This window comes from Mytilus galloprovincialis, chromosome 5 (genome assembly GCF_965363235.1).
Source record: "Mytilus galloprovincialis chromosome 5, xbMytGall1.hap1.1, whole genome shotgun sequence".
NCBI classification, from domain to species: domain Eukaryota; kingdom Metazoa; phylum Mollusca; class Bivalvia; order Mytilida; family Mytilidae; genus Mytilus; species Mytilus galloprovincialis.
In genome coordinates, this window is record NC_134842.1 from 96327532 (window position 1) to 96347235 (window position 19704).

A 19704-nucleotide genomic window follows, 5' to 3' on the forward strand; every position below is an offset into this window, starting at 1 on the left:
GGCAATGGCTCAATATTTAAAAAATAAATAAAACAGATCATCAACATGATCAACACCGACCTTTCCAATAGTAACAGATGAGGAATATAACAAATTCTATGTTTTCAGGCTCAATTTACAAAACAGTCGTACAGAACATCCATTTTGTCATTAGTGGCTTTGTCTTTATTTGTGCAGTACTTATAGGCGCCATATTTTGCTGGATTAGAAAAGGTATTTCTAAAATGATGTATCGAGAACATCTTATCTCCAATCGATATTTAGCAAGGGTATTAAAACATTATTGTTTTTTTTTACATTTCAAGCCATGCAAGTACGATGATACGTGTATGGTATATATGTATTGCATTTGTCATTTATTCCTTGTGCGAATTTGTTTCAGCATTAACCTACTTGATCTTATATAAACAAACGTGTGTGTTGTGTCATTTTTTTTTCTCTAAAATATGAATTACGATTTTTTCATATATAATAAAACATTGTAGATTAGTAAAGAATATAGTTGTAAGATAGAAATAAGTGTAATTAATCACGAATTATGAAATAAAAAAAAAGCATGGCATTGCAAACTATAACGAAACAACATACAGCATGTATTTGTTTTGCAGCTTTGATCATTGAACGGTCTGATTTTGATCTGGAATCCAGAACGGCTGTTAAAATGGACCATATGTATATAAAAACTATATTTTAAAGAATATTGCTTAATTTTTTTTCAAAAGGAAGTTTGCTCTAATGCTTTTAAATGTTTGAATAGTATGTTAGCGAGGGTGCAAGTACGCTCTTCAAATTAATAAATTCGCCCGACCTTTTTTTAATTGTTTCAGGTCGTAGAAAATTTACACTAAGAAAACAACATGAGTGAGACATTTCTATATTTATTCTAATTAAAGACTATTTGACTAACATCGCTTAGCATGACGGTCGTCTTAACAAATTTAAGCACGAATTTCACTGCATTCTTTTTAACTAATTGATATTTTATAATATATTGACTTCAGTATTCACAATAGTGAGGATAAAACCGCAACCATCTCGTCAATGGCAAACACATAATACTCTGTATTTCGGGATTCCGTCGTCTAACATTTATAAAACATATTTAATAAAAAAAAAAAGTATGCTTAAAGATATATATTTTCATCATGCATGTAATTCATAACCTAAAAAGATCCTTCAGGTATATTCGTCGCAAACAATCACTTCGGTGTTGACATGAATATCAATAATGTGGTCATTTTCATATATTTCCTGTTTACAAAACTTTGAATTTTTCGAAAAACTAAGGATTTGCTTATCCCAGACAAAGATTACCTTAGCCTTATTTGGCACAACCTTTCGGAATTTTGAATCCTCAATGTTCTTTAATTTCAAATCTATTTTTTTCGAAGTTTTTCTCATTTTCAGATACATCATGTACATATTCCCAGTTGTTATAGCTCGTTATGAAATTCGTTATTCTAAAAAGGACATTTTAAAATAAGCATCTAAAAAGAATTGAAACACGCTTACCACAAACGATGGAAGCAACTAGTTCACTCTCAAAACATTTCAAAGAAATCAATTGCAAGAAGAAATTCAATATAATTGATCATGACATGTATACAATTAATACCATTTTCTTGTATCAGGTCACATACTACTCCACAGCAAAGGATATCTCAAGAAGAAATGAATGAATCAGAGTATGCTGAGATAGAGGGTGATTATTACCATTCAGTAGAATGGCGCGTATATCAGCCAGGTGTCGTTATCCCCCCCCCCCCTTTCGGTGTAAAAGTGGTCAAGCATTAGAGTCTTCAAGAAGTAGCAAAACCCTTGAAGATCCAACAAATGTTTACCTAGAAGTTATAGCTGATGTCGAAAGCTTGAAAGAAGATCATACGACCATGCTCCATGATAGTGCTAGTGCTTGTGATGAAAGTTCGAGCAGCAAAACATCTGGCACAAGTAGTTCCTCATATATCCAACCTATCATGAGGAACAGCTTAAGTGAATCAAGGGACTTAACTCTTTCACACAAAGATGATGGTGAAGCTGGAACTGACTGTAATAACAGTTCTGAAAATACCAATTCAGAAGGTAATTCATCAGGGTTCTCGTATACACTCTCATATTTAAATGTAAAAGCAACTTTATCTGCAGAGGAAATTGAATTTGAGGGAAATCTGTCGACTGACAACAAAGAACTGTGTGAAAATAAACAAATGGGTGCAAAAGTCAGGCGAGATCTCAATTATGAACAACTTAATGTAGTTCATACAGGAACCCATTTGTATGATTCATGATGCATCTCACTTAAGAGATATATATCTGCATTTATATTTTAATTTAAATTGTTGTTATTAATAAAAATAAGTGTATTCAAAGTATATGTTTTAGAAAGTTTAAAATCGCGTGCTTAAGTGAATTTAATTGCAAAAGAGGACAGTAAGACTCTTGTTAGTTCCTACAAAAATCAACATAAACAATAAAAAGTTTTTTTTGGTGAATTTATAATGACAAGGGTAAAATCTCTTTGTTCTTACTGTGCAATAATCTGGATAATGCACAGCAAAGGTGTGCATTACCTACCTCAGATATACTGCACAGTTCAAATTTATTTTTTAACTTTGGGGACGGTTCCTGGATGTTGAAAGGGACGTTATTCTATAAAATAAAAATAAAATATCCCCAAGTGAAGCGAGACTAAAAACAATATTGATAATGCTAAAACACGATACTTTGTCCAATCCAAGGGTAAACGACCCATTCGTCCCACCCCGATTCCTCCATCTGCCTCAAAATTACGACAAAGTTGAACTTTGTACAAGCATCGTAGTTTCAAAATAGGAAAAACAAAAGGTTTCTTATTCCTTTTTTATTTTATCTAAGCTGGGAAATAAAATATTTCATCATATGTTGTGTACAACGTAAATCTCAAATCAGTGTTTTAAATTCAGAAAGATAGTTAATACAATTTTTGGTAATTTCTGCCAAAAAAGAAATGTATCGAAGAATATTCGAATAACAGAAATCTAATTTTGATTAGTTTTAGACTCAATGGAATTCATAACGACTTTTTGAATATTTATTCCTATAAAGTGACTATTTTAGGATCGAATTTAATGAAGATCATATTTAAGTTTGTTTCAAAACAGGGGAGAATAGCTGGGGATAAACCAGACTTCAATTAGATAGAACTGTCTTAAGAATTTTAAAATACAGTTGATAAAAAGAAATTTGTGGGGTGGGGGAGTAAGAGATTGGAAAGAAAAACGTATTTTCTGTTTATTCAATAAAACATTTTAAATTTAGGTAATATACATCTTTTGTACGCATATCATTGAGGGAAAGAAATTCAAACGCAATTAATCCAAACTGAATAACCACCCTTTCAGTTATGATTTTTTTCATACACCGATTTAAAAGTACACAATTTGCAGTGGCGGATGCATTGGGGGGGGGGGGGTCGGGGGATTGGAAACTCCCCCCTTTTTCGGACGACCAATGCATTTGAATGGAAGCATATAGTTTGAACCCCCCCCCCTTTTACCCTGGGTTGGGACCCCCTTTTAAAATGGCTGGATCCGTCCCTGTAATAAGTTTTGTCAAAGTCTTAACCGTCACTAATTAAATGAAAATTGTGAAATTTTTTAACAGAAACGATAAAAAAAATCTACCATTTAATCGCAACTTTGGAATAAGTCTAAATAAAAAAAAAGTTATTAATTCAAAACTTACCAAAGTCGTATTTACATGTACCCCCTTTCTAGGATCCGTGGATTGCAGAATATCATCCACATTTCTAAAACGTTCACGTTAATTGATTGCGTCATGTGTTAAAACAGTCATTAGCTAATCAAATCGGTATATTGGATTTAATTTGTACGGCTCGTGTGACCCTTTAACCCGAACTCCTACATCGTCCTACCGACTTGCTTGATCAATAACTATAACATAATATATAAATCAAAATTAAAATATCTATTACAATAAGGTCCTCGGGTGGTCTAAATAATTCATCTACTGTATTATTGGAGTAGCAACACTGAGTTATAATAGTTATAAACAACCTCGAAGAATTCAATCTGGATACTAGGGTCTAATTCTTTTTTATAAAATGTCGATGGAAATCAGCTATTCAATATGGATAGGCATATTTTCACATAGTTTTTTGCAATAGTGTAAGTTGTACATTTGTAAGATAGCATATGCGTTTAAAAAACTTTACAATATGCCCTTTTATAGATAAGAGATTTGAAGAACTCTAATTGCATACACGAATCTTCAAATAAATTGAGTTAAGAATTCATAACAAAACATATCGTTTGATGTCAGTGCACTTACTACAAGGCTTATAAATATTAATATACATTTGTGTTTAAATTTAAATGGTTACAACCACAATCTATGAATTCACACACTTGAAGGTCACATATCTCTTCACACCTTTAGGCAGCAACCATTTAATTTTCTGGGGGGGGGGGGGGGGAGGGGGGGTGCTATGATTTTTTTTTTGGAAAAAAGGTTTGTTTCCAGTTTTTGGAGAAAAACATAATTTGATTTTGATTCTGAGAAAAAAAAATGTTTGTTTCACCCTCAGCTGCTACTATATAAAATTCTAAAATTAAAAGAAAAAAATGTTTTAAAATTAAACCTACAAATTTTACTGGGTCACATAAATTTACACAACTATGTTTCCCCATTCATATTTTATAACAAAATGGCAATTTCAAATAATGTACTTCATCTTTTTTAATAAGATTTGGTGCACATAAAGTTTGACTTTTATCCCAGTGCATTTCACAATTCAGAAAAGTCTACCAGATTTATTGTCATGAGCAAATCGTCTCTCTTAAAAAAATGTTATCGTCTACATGATTTTTTTTTCAAAACGTTTGCTAGAGAAAATCAAGCATAATGAAGGTTGGTCAGAAGGAAACCCATTGCATACAAGACAATCCTAAAATGAGAGTGGTGGCCATACAAGAGCCTTTTAACAAGAACTGTTCGAGATTAACTCATCGCTACTGGTTACCGTGCGATAATACCATTTCGGAGACCTTTGCTAACGAGCAGACTTACAGTTTTCCGTATCCAATGTAGTGCAGAGCTCGCCAAAGTTGGAAATTAGCATCGTGGAGGAAGATCCAATGTTCAAATGGAATTTGGTTCATCTTCCTTGGTCCGATCGTAGCCCGGCTTTGAACCATATTGAGCTTATATGGGACACTATTGGGCGGAAAGTAAGCGAAAGGACACCCCAATTCAAACACAACATGAAATAAACAATTCCCTTCATCAGAAATGGTTGCTGCTACCTTAGCAACAAATTAGTCGATTTATGGCTGGAATCAGAAGACGTTAAGATGCGGTTATCCGTTTGAATGGAGGCTGCGCACAAAGTACTAATTCTTTGGCGTATAACGATCAACCATGATGTGAACAGTCATCTGAAGATTAATTTTGAAATGTCTGACATTGTAAAGTTCGACTACAGTGAAACTTGTCAAATGCGTTTTTTTGTACAAAAAACACTTCATTTTGTAATTAAAATTGTGGTTATATAAATCATTTTTTTTTAAACATTTTTTGTTCGTTTCAATTCCAATGTTATCGTGAACTATGTTTCAATAATAATATACACATATTTCATTATATTCCATCAAAAAAAAGAGGCTGATTTTTCAAATTAAAAAAAAACAAGGTGTTGCAATACTTTTTTCCATGTGTATAGATGAGCTACGTCTACAATGTGTCATTGTATAACATTTAGTGCAAAAATAGTCAAGTACCATGACTTTCGTTAAGAGGATATTAGCTGTCAAATACATGATCACCGATTTGACTCAAATTCTCATATTTGTTTAAAAACATAAATCCAAATTACAAAAAGTCTTAAAGAAACAATTAACAATGCAAGGACTTGATGACACAGTGTAGATACTATTCTGTACGCTATCCGGAAGTCGCGATTTTCGAAGCGAGAACTTTTTGGATCACATTTTAAATTTGATGGGTATACTGAATTAAACGGTAAGTTGATCATCTGTACATTGCTTAATGATTAATTCAGCTGACATCGATATTCTCAAGTGGTTTAAAATTAAATTCCGCACATTTAATATTCGTGTCTTTGCCTTAATCAAGAGATTTTCAAGTGCATCACTAAGAAAAATCAGTCGGCGAACCTAAAAACAATCTTTTTGTCCTCTTAGTGTACAATTAACGTAAAAACCAGACTTAATTAACTCAATGAAGTATATTTCAAGTGGTGGTAAAAGTTTCAACCAGATCTTTGAAGCCAGAAATAAGAAAATTACACTTGTTTGAATTTCTCACTGTACGATCAGTCTCGCTTGTTTATTTTAAAACTGTATGATCAGTCTTTATGTCACTGTATTCTAGTGGTGATTTCAAAGTTATTTACGATACATTAGAAGGTGGCATTTTTCTTAATAACACAAATATATTTCAATACATTCACATCCTGAAAACTTATGAAACATGTGTTAGTTTGATAGGGTGTACTCGACTTACTACATTAAGTATAAGGATGTTTAAATGTTGCTAAAATAAGAGGAAGGTTTGATGTATATTAGTATATAAGTTTCAGAAATGTCCTCCGTTATACTAAAAATTGTACAAACACACAGATTTAGTTGTTATATAAAAATGCATGTATTTACACACATTCGAGGCCGTACTGTAGCCTATAATTGATCACAGTTCCTTCATTTTGTTTAAGATGTAGAGCTATATAAAAAAGATGTGGTATGATTGCCAATGAGACAACTATCCACATAAGACCAAAATGACACAGACATTAACAACTATAGGTCATCGTACGGCCTTCAACAATGAGCACAGCCCATACCGCATAGTGAGCTATAAAAGGCCCCGATAAGACAATGTAAAACAATTCAAACGAGAAAACTGTCTTTTTGACACTCAATTGTACACCACTTTGTCAAGTGGGGGGTTATAGTGATAAAGAAGTCCGTCTTTCCGTTCGTCCGTTGGATATATATATGTTTCGCCGGTTTTGTAAGCGCATCTCCTCATAAACCACTTAATATACATTGGGGGTTCCGGCCATTTTTAAATGGAGAGGGGTCCAATCCAGGAGAAAAGGGGATTCCAAATATAGGTTCCCATACAAATGAATTGATAGTTAAAAAAGGGTTTCAAACTCCCGGATCCCCTTTTTTTGAATCCGTCACTGATATAACTATTAATTAATCTTATTCGGATTCCTTATCATAAATGATAATGATTGTATTGTGTACCGTCTATTTCGAATTTTAGTAAAAATCTTTTATGAGGTTACTTTATATAAGATACGGACTTGAACATTACATTATATGGGGGCACCCATCAGGTATTTCCAACACCTCCTAAACCAATCACTAAAGTTTTCTGAAATTGCTCCATTTTTACTCGATTAATGCATTATGGACCTTCTATTTCTGTAAACTTACCAAAATTATATCATATGAATTATCCCCCTACGCAAAGCTGTCTTTATCCATTTTTTGTTATTTTAAAAGACAAGCTTGATTTATGTTATCATCAATTGGTCAACGGCGGACGGTGTAAATAATCTTTAAAAATGTAATAGTTAAACAGATAACTGTAACGATACACTATTACAAAGTCCACAAGCGAATCATGTATTACTTTTTAGGCATTTGATTTTAAATAAGACTGATGGAACAAAAATACGATTATTTTGCCGTCTAAAAAATTCATCAGAAATATATTTGTATTGTCTGATGAAAGTAATTACACGTTATAGTTCCCTGGATAGTTCATAATATCACATATACACGTATATACCTTCAAATTGCTGTTGTTTTTTCTTCAAAACCACGTAATTTATTTTTGGGATCCTCAAGGAAAACATATTTTTTTATGGGAAATACGAATATTCTACTGAGATGTTCTTGCCTTTTACGGGGACTAAATAAATAGACAAGACATCATTACAAACACGTCTTTATTCTCCATAAGCACGTTCATACTCAAAAACATCAAAAACAGCATTACGGGTCTGACCTTACACCCTTACCTGGAATAGCCCCGACCTCGAACAGAATTCAACCCTAATACATAACATCCCCCCGCTTAGCAAAAATTTGGATAATTTTTTTCCACAGGTTGAATTCAGTTCAAACCATAATACTATGTAAATATCAATTTATAAAAAACAATCTCCAGTACAATACGACTCCATATGCAAAAATCTTATTGAAATACGTTTCAACTCTTTGCTCTACAATCTTACATCTTACTCCATGCTCTAGTAAAATTTGATAACGTTATGAAATCACAATACAATTATTTGTAAAATAGCATATATAAGTGAAACAATGTTGTCATGACTGTAGCTGTTTATTATACATCGATAAGGAACCAACAGAGACCGCTACCTCTTATTGAAAATGAGCTTTCCACAATAGGTTTCATCCACCATAACTGTTTCTCTCACACTCTCATACCCCCACCCCCCTACTCTCTCTCACAGGCTCGTGGATCCGTATTTATAGTTAATGAAACATGTTTCAGAAAAGCAACACCTCTTAAAACGGCAATTTATGATTTCTATCACACCGCTACTGACAATATTCCACATGAACATTCATTCTACTGTATCAAATGTACACGCTATCAAATGATTTCCGTTATCATGAACAAATTTGATGAAAATCAGTTATGTGCAAATAGTGAAAACTGATATGCAAATCTTGAATGAATTTATGCACACTTATTAAAAAAATGGGCTATTCCAAGTCAACCAAAAATATAATGAAATGCAATAAATTTGAACAAACGATTAACATTAATAAAGTGCTTCAATTAACAGTTCAAAATTTATCAAATTGTTGGACATCTATACAAGAATACGAATGACGGCGAGATAACCCTCACACAAATATCAGGTGCAACAGAGATGATGCTGGCGATTCTTTTCTTTTCTTTTTTTTTTTTTACATTACTTTGTTACGCAAACTTTATCTCTGGATACTTATGAATCAGTGAAAATCCCACACGCTTATGCAGTTACAAGCAGACGCTACTTTGATCATTTATTTCATTGTAAGCGGCGGAATAATTTCCACACGCCCAAGCTATAATACACTTAATTTATTATAGGCGGGGGCCTTTTACTAACAATCTCTTTGGCTTTAACGTTGAGATCAGAAATATCCATCCAACGTGCGTTCTGTGCAGGTTCGCCACAAAGATGAACTAAATATTTATGTGTTCCGTTCACTATTTTACAAGCTAGTATACGTTTGATTTTAACATTGTCTTTGATATGACTATCTGTGGACGATTCAGGTGTCGTAAAATTAGTGTCTCGGAAACGCATGGGTTTTCTGTGTGTCCTTTTAGAACGTCGCACGGGTAAATTATTTTCTGATGTGCTTACATCCGGGACATTGGATAATTTATTTTCGGATGAAACAAGATCATTGCATGGACTATCGTTCTCACTGTGTTCCGAATGTTCATCTGATAGTAAATCGTGTTCTACTGTGAACTGATTGACATTTGTAATAACTGGATCCATGAAATAGTTACACTGAATAGGTTTGCGAACATATGCCGGCTTTAGTCTGTTAATATGGATTGACGGGAATATTTTAGATGTAGTCTGGTCTTTTAATGTATATAAGTGTGGACTTTCACAATTTTCAACAACATATGGTCCTGCAAATTTGAATTTAAATTTATGTCCTGGACCTGTCGGGTCTTTACTCATGTATACAAAGTCGCCAAGTCTTAATGTTAAGTTATGAACTTTTTGATTAGCGCGTTCCATCATTGCTGTTTGCGACTTTAGTGCGTGATCCTTTACTTCATTCCGAATAATATCTAATCTTTCGGAAAATTGTTTAAGATAGTCATGATAATCTTTTGGGATTGACGCTAAATTCAAATCACGAACGTGTCCCGACAAAAGAAATTTAGGACGACTGCCGTAAAGAATTTCAAATGGTGAATATTTTACACTGTCATTAGCAGTTGAATTTAATGAAAATAAAATAGATGGTACCATATCCTCCCAATGTTTTCCCTGTTGAATGTAAGGCGTCATGCGTTCTGCAAACGATCTATGCGTTCTTTCACACAAACCAAGACAGTGGTGAGTAAAACTCGGTGTGTATTGCTGATTTATCTCCAGTAATCGACACACTTCCTTAATTGCACGAGCGGTGGCTTCCGAACCACGGTCACTGATCAGAGTATCGCAAACTCCATATTGAGATACAAGTTTAAACAAGACTTCCGCAACTGTCAACGCATCTTTGTTTGGTATAGGCTCTGCAACTAAAAATTTTGTGAACGCATCGACGGCTGCAAATATATAAGAGTTTCCTTTTGCTGACACTGGTACAGGTCCGTATAGGTCCATTTGCCAAACCTGAAAAGGCGCTTCAGGTGTCTTTTCACACTTTTCGGTCGAAAACTGTACATTATTAACCTCTGGATTTTCTCTATTTCCTATACATGTAGCTATTAAATCAGAGTCATTGTCAAGTATCTCAAATTTCGCAACAATCTGACCCCTTGGAATATCAACTATTTCATTTGTAGAATTAAACAGTTTGACAGGCACCAGTTTATCTTTATTTACAGAAACTACCGATTTCGCTGTCAAAACACATAATTTAAACAAATAACTATGGTTCGTGCATATTCCTTGCATACCATGTAAAATATCATTATGAACTTTGCCCCATACTATCATCTCAGAATTTGGCAAAACTGACAAACGCTTTTGATTTTTCACTTTACAGAAACGAGAACATACGGTCAACTTTGAAAAATCTAGCATTATTTTCTTCGAGACCAAATAGTCTGTGCCTAATAATAACGGATGTGATGTTTGTGAAAATACATGTACTAAAATCCAATGTTTTCCTTGTGGAATTTATATTTTAATTCGTGAAACACCAATAATGTTAACAGATTGGTTATTAGCTAAAACAATTTTCTCACTAGTTGAATTTACCCATGACTTGTGAGTTTCAGGTATTGAATTAAATAACTGTTGTGAAATTACATTTATTGAGCTTCCCGTATCTACTAGGGCTGCAATTTTCAAATTCAAAATCTGTACAGGCAAATAAATAAACTTATTCCGACTTTCCATATTTGATGTAGAACACTGCATTTCATCATCGGAAGTTTGAAAATGTTCAGATTGAACAGTGTTAATAAATGACCTAGAAGGCGAACGACTACGACATCTGGCACCTTTATCAGTCCTCCCGGAAGACCGTGCCTGGTGGCCCCCGGGACTGTTCAGTTTCCCGAAAGTCTCTTACAATTAACCGCTGAATGACCAATTTGGTCACACAACTGACATGTGATATCGGAACTGCTAACTCCTTGTCCGTTCCAGTTGCAATAACGTTTAATATGATTTGGCGAATTACAATTGAAACAAAGATTGTTTGTTGCCTGAGGGAGGTAGGTTGCCTGCTGACGACTGTTGGTTGCCTGAGGGGGGTTGGTTGCCTGCTGACGACTGTTTGTTGCCTGAGGGGGGTAAGTTGTCTGCTGACGACTATAAGCAAATCGATCGGTACGTCTGTTTTGTTTTGTACTTTCATCAGTTTTAGATGCAGTTAAATTTTGGACTGCCTTAGTGAGAGTGTCTATTTGTGACTGTAAGGAGGCGAACTCGGAGTCACGTTTATCACTAGGTTTTGCCTGTTTACTTGCCGCAGCTACTTGTAGCTCAGCCTTCCTATACCCATAAGCTTCGCCCATTTTAGCGGCTGCTAATGCCGATGGACTGTCTCTATGGTGACCGGCTCTTACAAAAAATGCTAGTTGTTCGGGTAACCCTTTAATGAATTTAACTAAAATTTCGTGATCAGGTTTTTTCAATGAATCTGCTTTTTCCACAAGTTGGCAATAAAAATCATCAATTAACTGGCCTGACGATAAAGACATGTTTTCAAAGATTTCACTATCAAGCATAACTGTAGGATTTTGCCAGTCTAAATCAACATATTTATCGGTGAACAAATGTACTATAGCTTCCCATGATGCCTTATTTTCAGACGATAGTGAATTAAACCAGGTTAATGCTGGACCAGTCAAATGTAAATGAAGCGCCGCTATTATGCGGTTGTCGTCCAGTGGTGAAATGTTATGTAGGGTTGCATATGATTCAAACTCAGCAATAAATAATGCAGCATTTTCATGGGGATAGCCGCCAAATTTCCGACAGTTTGCTAGTTTTTCCATCGTGTCTGAAATGGCAAGATTTGAATTACATGTTGAAAAGTTCAAAGGTAGTTTTGGGGACGGAGTAAGTAAATAATTAATATTTGGCTCCCGAAGCTGATTAAGCGACAAAAATTCGTCTGATAGAACAGAGTTTGGTTGTTCAAGTTCAAATTCTAGGGAATCGTCAGAGTACTGGGACAATGGTGATATAGAAACGGGTAAAGGCAGTAGTGGGGTTTCAGGCGACTTTTAATTGATATCAATCCAAATTCGACCTCACTGTCGTACTCGTCATCAGAAAAATTTGCCGAGAGTTGATTTGAAGTCATTTACAAAATTATGTTACCAACGATCAGGATTACCCTATACATGTAGCGAGTAAATTCTCACATACACATTCATAAGATGCCATTTTAATATAAAGAGCAAAAATCAACAGTTGTGGGTCTAGCGAGCTAGAATGATATTACGCTTTTATATGTATACTTCAGTCTAAATGTATTACGCTTTGTGTAATGCCTTGTGTAGCGAGTTAATTCTCACATACACTGAACCACTATACATACAACCATGTTCATGTATCAATACAAAGAGCAGCGAGATAAATTCTCACATACAAAACTGAAAATCTGTGAAAAACATACCAATCAGTTAGGTAAATGTTTTAATTACAATCTTTATTAAGCCTTAAACAAAGTCTGAGAAGCCAAAGCTTCGCTAGTGTAGGTGACGGATGAATCCCATCCAAGTACAGAGCGAACGATGTACTATAACTCGTTTGCAGATCGTAGTGCCGCTTTCTGGATGCCAAAATGTCCAAATTGAAATCCGGTGAGTTTTGTCCTAAAAATTCGTTTAAAGTGATGATGTACTTATTCACTTCTAATAACTGCTCATGTAGAATATCGTCCTTCTTTAAGAACTGGTCGGGGTCAGGGTGGTTATGAAACTTGTTCCACCAGTAAATAGAATAAAACGGAACTTGAAGAAAAATAAGTCGCACTGTTGGGAACTTGTGTATAAAGGTGTAGATATCCCGTAAATCCTGGCAAAGATCTGTTACCACTTGAAAATCAGATGATTTCAAAAAAATATATTTACCAGTCTTGAATGTTAAGTCACAGGTGCCCAACCATATAAAAAGAGTAATGTGTATCTGCCCTAAGTCCTGAAATGTCTTCACAGCTTTTTCTTTCAACCATTGTAAATTCTGTTGTACTGTCGTGCCGGGATGTATCCACCATACAATTTTCCGTTCAGGGTGTCTATCTACAGTCTGATCCTTTAAATACCTTCCCTTACTGTCAGATAAAACGACAGGTATATTTTTCAAAGTTCCCACATTTTCTAACCTCGGACTTAAGTTGGTGAGATTTTTCTCGGCTTTAGAAATAAGACTCATTCGGGTACAAAAATTTCAACAACCAACGGAAATAAAATTGTCTCTGTGTAAAAACCATGTGCTTGCCGCCTACATGTAGCGTCACGCATCAGTGCACGCAAATCGATCCTCGTGGTAATTCACAAAAATATTTCAGTTACACAGTATAAAGTTGAAACAAATTGTCAAAAGCGGTTTACAAAACAAATTAATCCATTTGAAGTCCTCCACCATGAGATGTTCTTGCCTTTTACGGGGACTAAATAAATAGACAAGACATCATTACAAACACGTCTTTATTCTCCATAAGCACGTTCATACTCAAAAACATCAAAAACAGCATTACGGGTCTGACCTTACACCCTTACCTGGAATAGCCCCGACCTCGAACAGAATTCAACCCTAATACATAACACTACTTAAATACGAAAAGAATATTGAAACAGTATATATTTAACTGTAAACTGATGCAAATATTTGCATTAAAAGATTATTTGCTTTGTACTGCGAAAGCAAAATTGTCCATCGATTTCACTTTTTTCTACCAAGTTGATGTGATGCACACGTATATTTTATATTCTAATACATGTTTTTGTTACAGTTACTCATATTTATGATGCTATATATACCTTGAAGATGTTCAAAGCACATTGTAGATGTAGGAGTAAACAAATGATGAGAAAAGTTACCGTAGGCAAAACCGTCCTGTTAGCCAGTTGGAAATCATCGCTTCGAAAATCGCGACTTCCGTATAGCGTACAGAATAGTATCTACACTGTGGATGATATGTATCTGCATTTCGTGTGTATTTTTATTTAGACGTCATTATATTAACCATCGAGATGATCTCCGAAGTATGCCGACGGTCATATAACCGATAAAAGCATCTATACTATTAAGCGAGACGACCTCATTTTGTGTGTCGCTTTTTTCCTTCGACTATAAATTAATCATCATGCCTTTGTGTCCTATAGGTACCATGCATAGTCGCATTGGTCATCCTTGCTTATGATTATTCCGTTTGGGTTATTTTGGGAGAAAAACGATAATAAAGGCGTCCATATATTGTTTCCGTCATCGGTTGGACTTGGGGGACAGGACATATTTTTTTGCTATATCTGTATACTACATGTATGAACATAAACATACTATGAATAAAGTGTACATTGTATTTGCTGGCTATCAATTCCAAGTTTACCATAAACTGCGGTCATTTATTACATGCTTAACTTTTACTTTCTTTTTGGCTTCTTATTATATGTGTATTTGATCCAACTTATTGTGTACTAGATATGAATATCTATATTAATTTTTTTCTCTCTCTCTCTTTTGGGCTGTTTATTGATATCTAAATCAACCTTTGCATTAAAATGCATACGATATTTATATAAAAAAAAATATAGATTCTTTATCTATATATTCTTTAAGAACTTAAATAGTTTTCATTAATCCTTTTTTTATCTCATTGTTTGTAGTGTAATGCAAATTATTGATGTTCTAACGTTTATGCCCTTTGGGGCCCATAATTGGAAAATAAAATATCTTCTCCTTCTTCTTCTTCTGTTATATAGAGATTATAATAATTTATATGCGTGTTCACAGTATATGGAAAATAAATAGAACTTTTTTTTAGCGGATTTGCAAAAAAGTGGAGGGCTAAAATAAATTGCTCTGCCACCAAGTACCTTTGACTTTTGATACCTTTCCTGAAGTTCTCCAGTCATAAAATCTTTAACAAACGGTTTTCATACTTTCAACCAAGCTCTAAATGTCCACGTTTTCGCGGTGTGTTCCAGTAAATATAAATTTAAAACAGATAATGACCACGTGCAATCGAATTTTTTTCTAGTCTTTTTTATTTCATGTTGTTAGTTAACAAGTATGCTCATCATCGTTGTTACCTTTATAAGAATGAATATTTTGTGGATCGAATCAGTAAATCCAATGATTCATCCTTGTTTCACTTTCAATTTTTTACATTCTTTTCCTTTTAATAGCAGAATGCATGCGAACCATGTCTAGCTAAGGGGTTAAATTGAAGGATACATGAATACGGATTCAATGAGGTTGAATTATTCACTTGCAAGTGAATAATTCAGCAGCGATGTTTCTTACTATATCTTGACAAACTTGTATCAAGTTGGTTGCTTACACACAATTATTATTTCACAATTTCACTTTCATTAATTATTATATATAATGATTGAACAAAAAAATAACAATTTGAATATTTTCATATCTCGTGGCCTTTAAAATCAAATCAAAATGATTTAAAACTGGTTTAAGCTTATGCTTTTGGTCAAACAATTTCAATTCGATTCAGACAGATGGACAAAAACAATTACTATTACAATCCCTGCGGCACTTGCGGCGATGGACAGACAACACTGTGCGAAATCAATATGCCAAAGTCAAATTATAGTTTGTCCCCTACAATTTCGTAGACAAAATTAAAGAATAAATATTACTTTTATGATGAAACCTTGTTCACAGTTCAGTGACTTATAATACCAGATTTCAGCGTTTCTTGTTGGTGTGAAAAATCTATTAAATAAAAGATAGAGAAGTGCAAGCTATTGATTCAAAATTGCAAAAAAGAATGTTAAATGTGGATTTCCAAGATAGGCCTTTTCAGTTTTGGTAATATGGCCTGGGACTAATAGAGGAATGCATTATTCACAGATACGTCAAAATAGCTGTTTGACTATTCATGTAATCTCGCCTTCAATCTCACACATAGTACAGTTAAAATTACATTACTCATTGACATAAGTACTAAAAATTTAAAAAATATGTTTGCTTATGATCAGAGGCGGATTAAGAGGAGGGTAGGGGCTTCTTATTGAGTATAATATATAGTCAATGCATAGACTTTTTACAAGTTCTACTCCTAATGTTGTATTTTATCCCCTCCTGTCCACTTTTACATCTGATCAATACTTGCAAATATATATACCATAAATTACCATACATTTCTATGTATAGGATTGATTGAAAGCGTCCGCGTGTAAACCGTGAAAATTCTATATTAGGTTAGTAGGGTTCAGTTCAGTTTCTTGTATGGGAGGCGGGGATTATTAGAATACACGGTTAGAAGTGGTATTACATGTTGTACGTCCCTTTATAAAACAAAACGGTACTGAGAAAAAAATCTTAAAGGTTTCAACAAACGAAGAAATTGATGATGAAGATTGAAGTAAATTCATAAAACCATTTAAAGCTAACAAGTTGTTATGTTGGCATCTGTTTTTGTAGGATCAATGGAAGTAATTTCTTAATGTTAACGGTGTTGGAGATTTGCTCATTTTTGATAGGTCACTAGTCTAAATATCACACATTAAGATAGTCGGTAAGATAGATTCGTTACATAGTGTGCTAGTTACGTAATACGATATATATATGCATGGGGTCAGTAAAAAAAATCTATATGGTGGTTCGAGCTTCGCTCTCACCCCATATGGAATTTACTGTCCCAATATATACCGTATTAGGTCAAGTGCACACTATGTAACTAATAATATCTCTCGTATTTAAATCTCTTATACTTATAACATCATTAGACTTAAGAGTGACACTGAAAATGCACGTCAGTATGTCTAGTCATTTAAGGTGGTATGGGTGTCTTCCTCCATCTTGGATTGTAAAAAACAGAGAACCAAAGGTCCATGTTTTCTATCAAGTTAGCAAAATGTGATGCAGGAATGCAGATATTTAATGTGAATTTTCATTTAAAAGAACCAATTTATAAGAATATAACTTACAAATATTAATATTTTTGCAAATGCTGATTAGTTTTGGTTGTTTAAAAAAAAAAATTAAATTGGCATTTCAAGGGGAGGTAACTCTAAAAAAGTGCATTTTCTGAAGGATTCTACATGAAATTTTCCTATTTTGTATTTTAGCCAGAAAAAAACATACGGTGACCCTATCTTTTCTTTTGATATTCTCAAAGCATTTTCTGAAAGCTATCTTTTCCTTAAGTATTTAACAATTCTATCATTTTGTTTAGTTTCTAATCACAAAATGGTGTTTTTTTCCTGTATAATCCATACAGAATGTGTCATTTTGTCATGTCCTGTAGCTTGAGAAAATACGCGGTGACCTATCATTTTTATTATATTTTTCAACATATATCAATAGATACTACGTTTTGGCAAAGTATGAACAAATTCTATCATTTTTATTTTAGACTCCCATACCACCTTAAAAATGCACGATGGTGATGTTTCACGTGGTTTGGGCAAATATCATAATATTATTTCGAATGGTAGTGGTCCTTTACATTGTTTGACTGATCAATTGAAAAAAAAAATATTTTTGTAAAATATTTATTAGTGTATTCATGACTAAAAAATAATGTGTTCCTTCCTCGTTTAGTCAGAAAAAAACGTACGGTGACCCTATCTTTTCTTTTGATATTCTCAAAGCATTGTCTGAAAGCTATCTTTTCCTTAAGTATTTAACAATTCTATCATTTTGTTTAGTTTCTAATCACTAAATGGTGTTTTTTTCCTGTATAATCCATACAAAATGTGTCATTTTGTCACGTCCTGTAGCTTGAGAAAATACGCGGTGACCTATCATTTTTATTACATTTTTCAACATATATCAATAGATACTACGTTTTGGCAAAGTAAATGTATGAACAAATTCTATCATTTTTATTTTAGACTGCCATACCACCTTAAAAATGCACGATGGTGATATTTCACGTGGTGTGGGCAAACATCATAATATTATTTCGAGTGGTAGTGGTCCTTTACATTGTTTGACTGATCAATTGAAAAAAAAAAAAATATTTTTGTAAAATATTTAACAGTGTATCCATGACTAAAAAATAATGTGTTCCTTCCTCATTTATAATAGTATTTCCTTTTTTTTTATTTAATTGTCATAATCAAATGTTATGTTTATATTAGAACATTGTATTTTCAGTTAATGAGTAAGGATTTTGTTTTAAATCATTAAAAATTCACAAATTATTCCTCTTTTTGTGTTTTTTAATTAAGGTAATGGGTGTTGGGCGAAAAAAACCAGCATCAGTTTTATCCCCCCCTCCTAGTACCAAGAGATGCTAATTTTTCCACCTTGTAGTAACGTTGGAGACGTCCGTTGGAAAATATTTATCCATGATCACGTCCATTCTCCACCGTGAACCCTTGATATGTGTAGTGATTATAAATGAGGAGATATGGTTTGATTGACAACGAGACAAGATTTAAAAGAGTAAAGCCACCAGAGTTAAAAGTAAATAGTAGTAAGCAATTATAGGCCACCATACGGTCTTCAACATCGTGTAAAAACCAAACCGTGTAGTCAGTATAAAAAGACCCCAATACAAGTAGGTCTTAAGGACCAATGGTCAAACCCCTGTTCTAGTTGAAGCCCATATGACACAAGAATTTCGCCGAATTGTTACAGTTTTTGTAGGAATGTTTGAAACATATGATAGTTAATTATCACCTCATTCTTGTTATCAATAGTTATCAAAGGTACCAGGATTATAATTTAGTACGCCACACGCGCATTTTGTCTACATAAGACTCATCAGTGACGCTCATATCGAAATATTTACAAAGCCAAACAAGTACAAAGTTGAAGAGCATTGCAAATTGATGACATCCTAGAAATAAATTAAGGTCTTCTTGTTTGACCATGTTTGCTTTTGAATAAATCATGACACACACAAATTCTCAGCACCCTTTAGTGTATAGTCCCGTCTCTTGTAAAAGATACATTGTTGTAGGTTCATAATTCTGTCTCATTCAAGTACAAAGTCTTTTTAAGATATGTAATGTGACTTCGATGTAACATTAAATAACGGAAGCCATTATCTATAATTCTAAGATCCTCTTGTGGTCTTGTGCTTTTCCTAGCGTTTATAAGGTTCAAGCGATCTGAATCTACTGATTTGATAGGTTTGTATATATTTTGTATTACCTCGGGCCATTTCCAAACAAACAAAATATCCCTTTTAACGGATACACGTTTTCCTCCGAAAAGCTTGACATTTTTTTCTGACAAAGTCCATTGTTAATAGTTTTTGGTCTGTAATTTAAGTATGAATAGGTCGGATATTTGGATAAATA

At 33.8% G+C, this 19704-nt stretch overlaps 1 protein-coding gene and 1 long non-coding RNA gene across 2 annotated transcripts in view; one reads left to right on the top strand and one right to left on the bottom strand.

Annotated features, from left to right (window-relative positions):
• LOC143076802 (uncharacterized) overlaps positions 1-19704 on the top strand; it is a 493545-nt gene that overhangs the window by 457125 nt on the left and 16716 nt on the right. The gene's annotated exons all lie outside the window — the stretch shown is intronic.
• On the bottom strand, positions 12886-14024 carry LOC143074864 (uncharacterized). Its single transcript, XR_012978134.1, has 2 exons — positions 13336-14024; positions 12886-13077 (listed from the first exon to the last, which is right to left on the bottom strand). It is a non-coding gene; the product is annotated as an uncharacterized LOC143074864 (long non-coding RNA).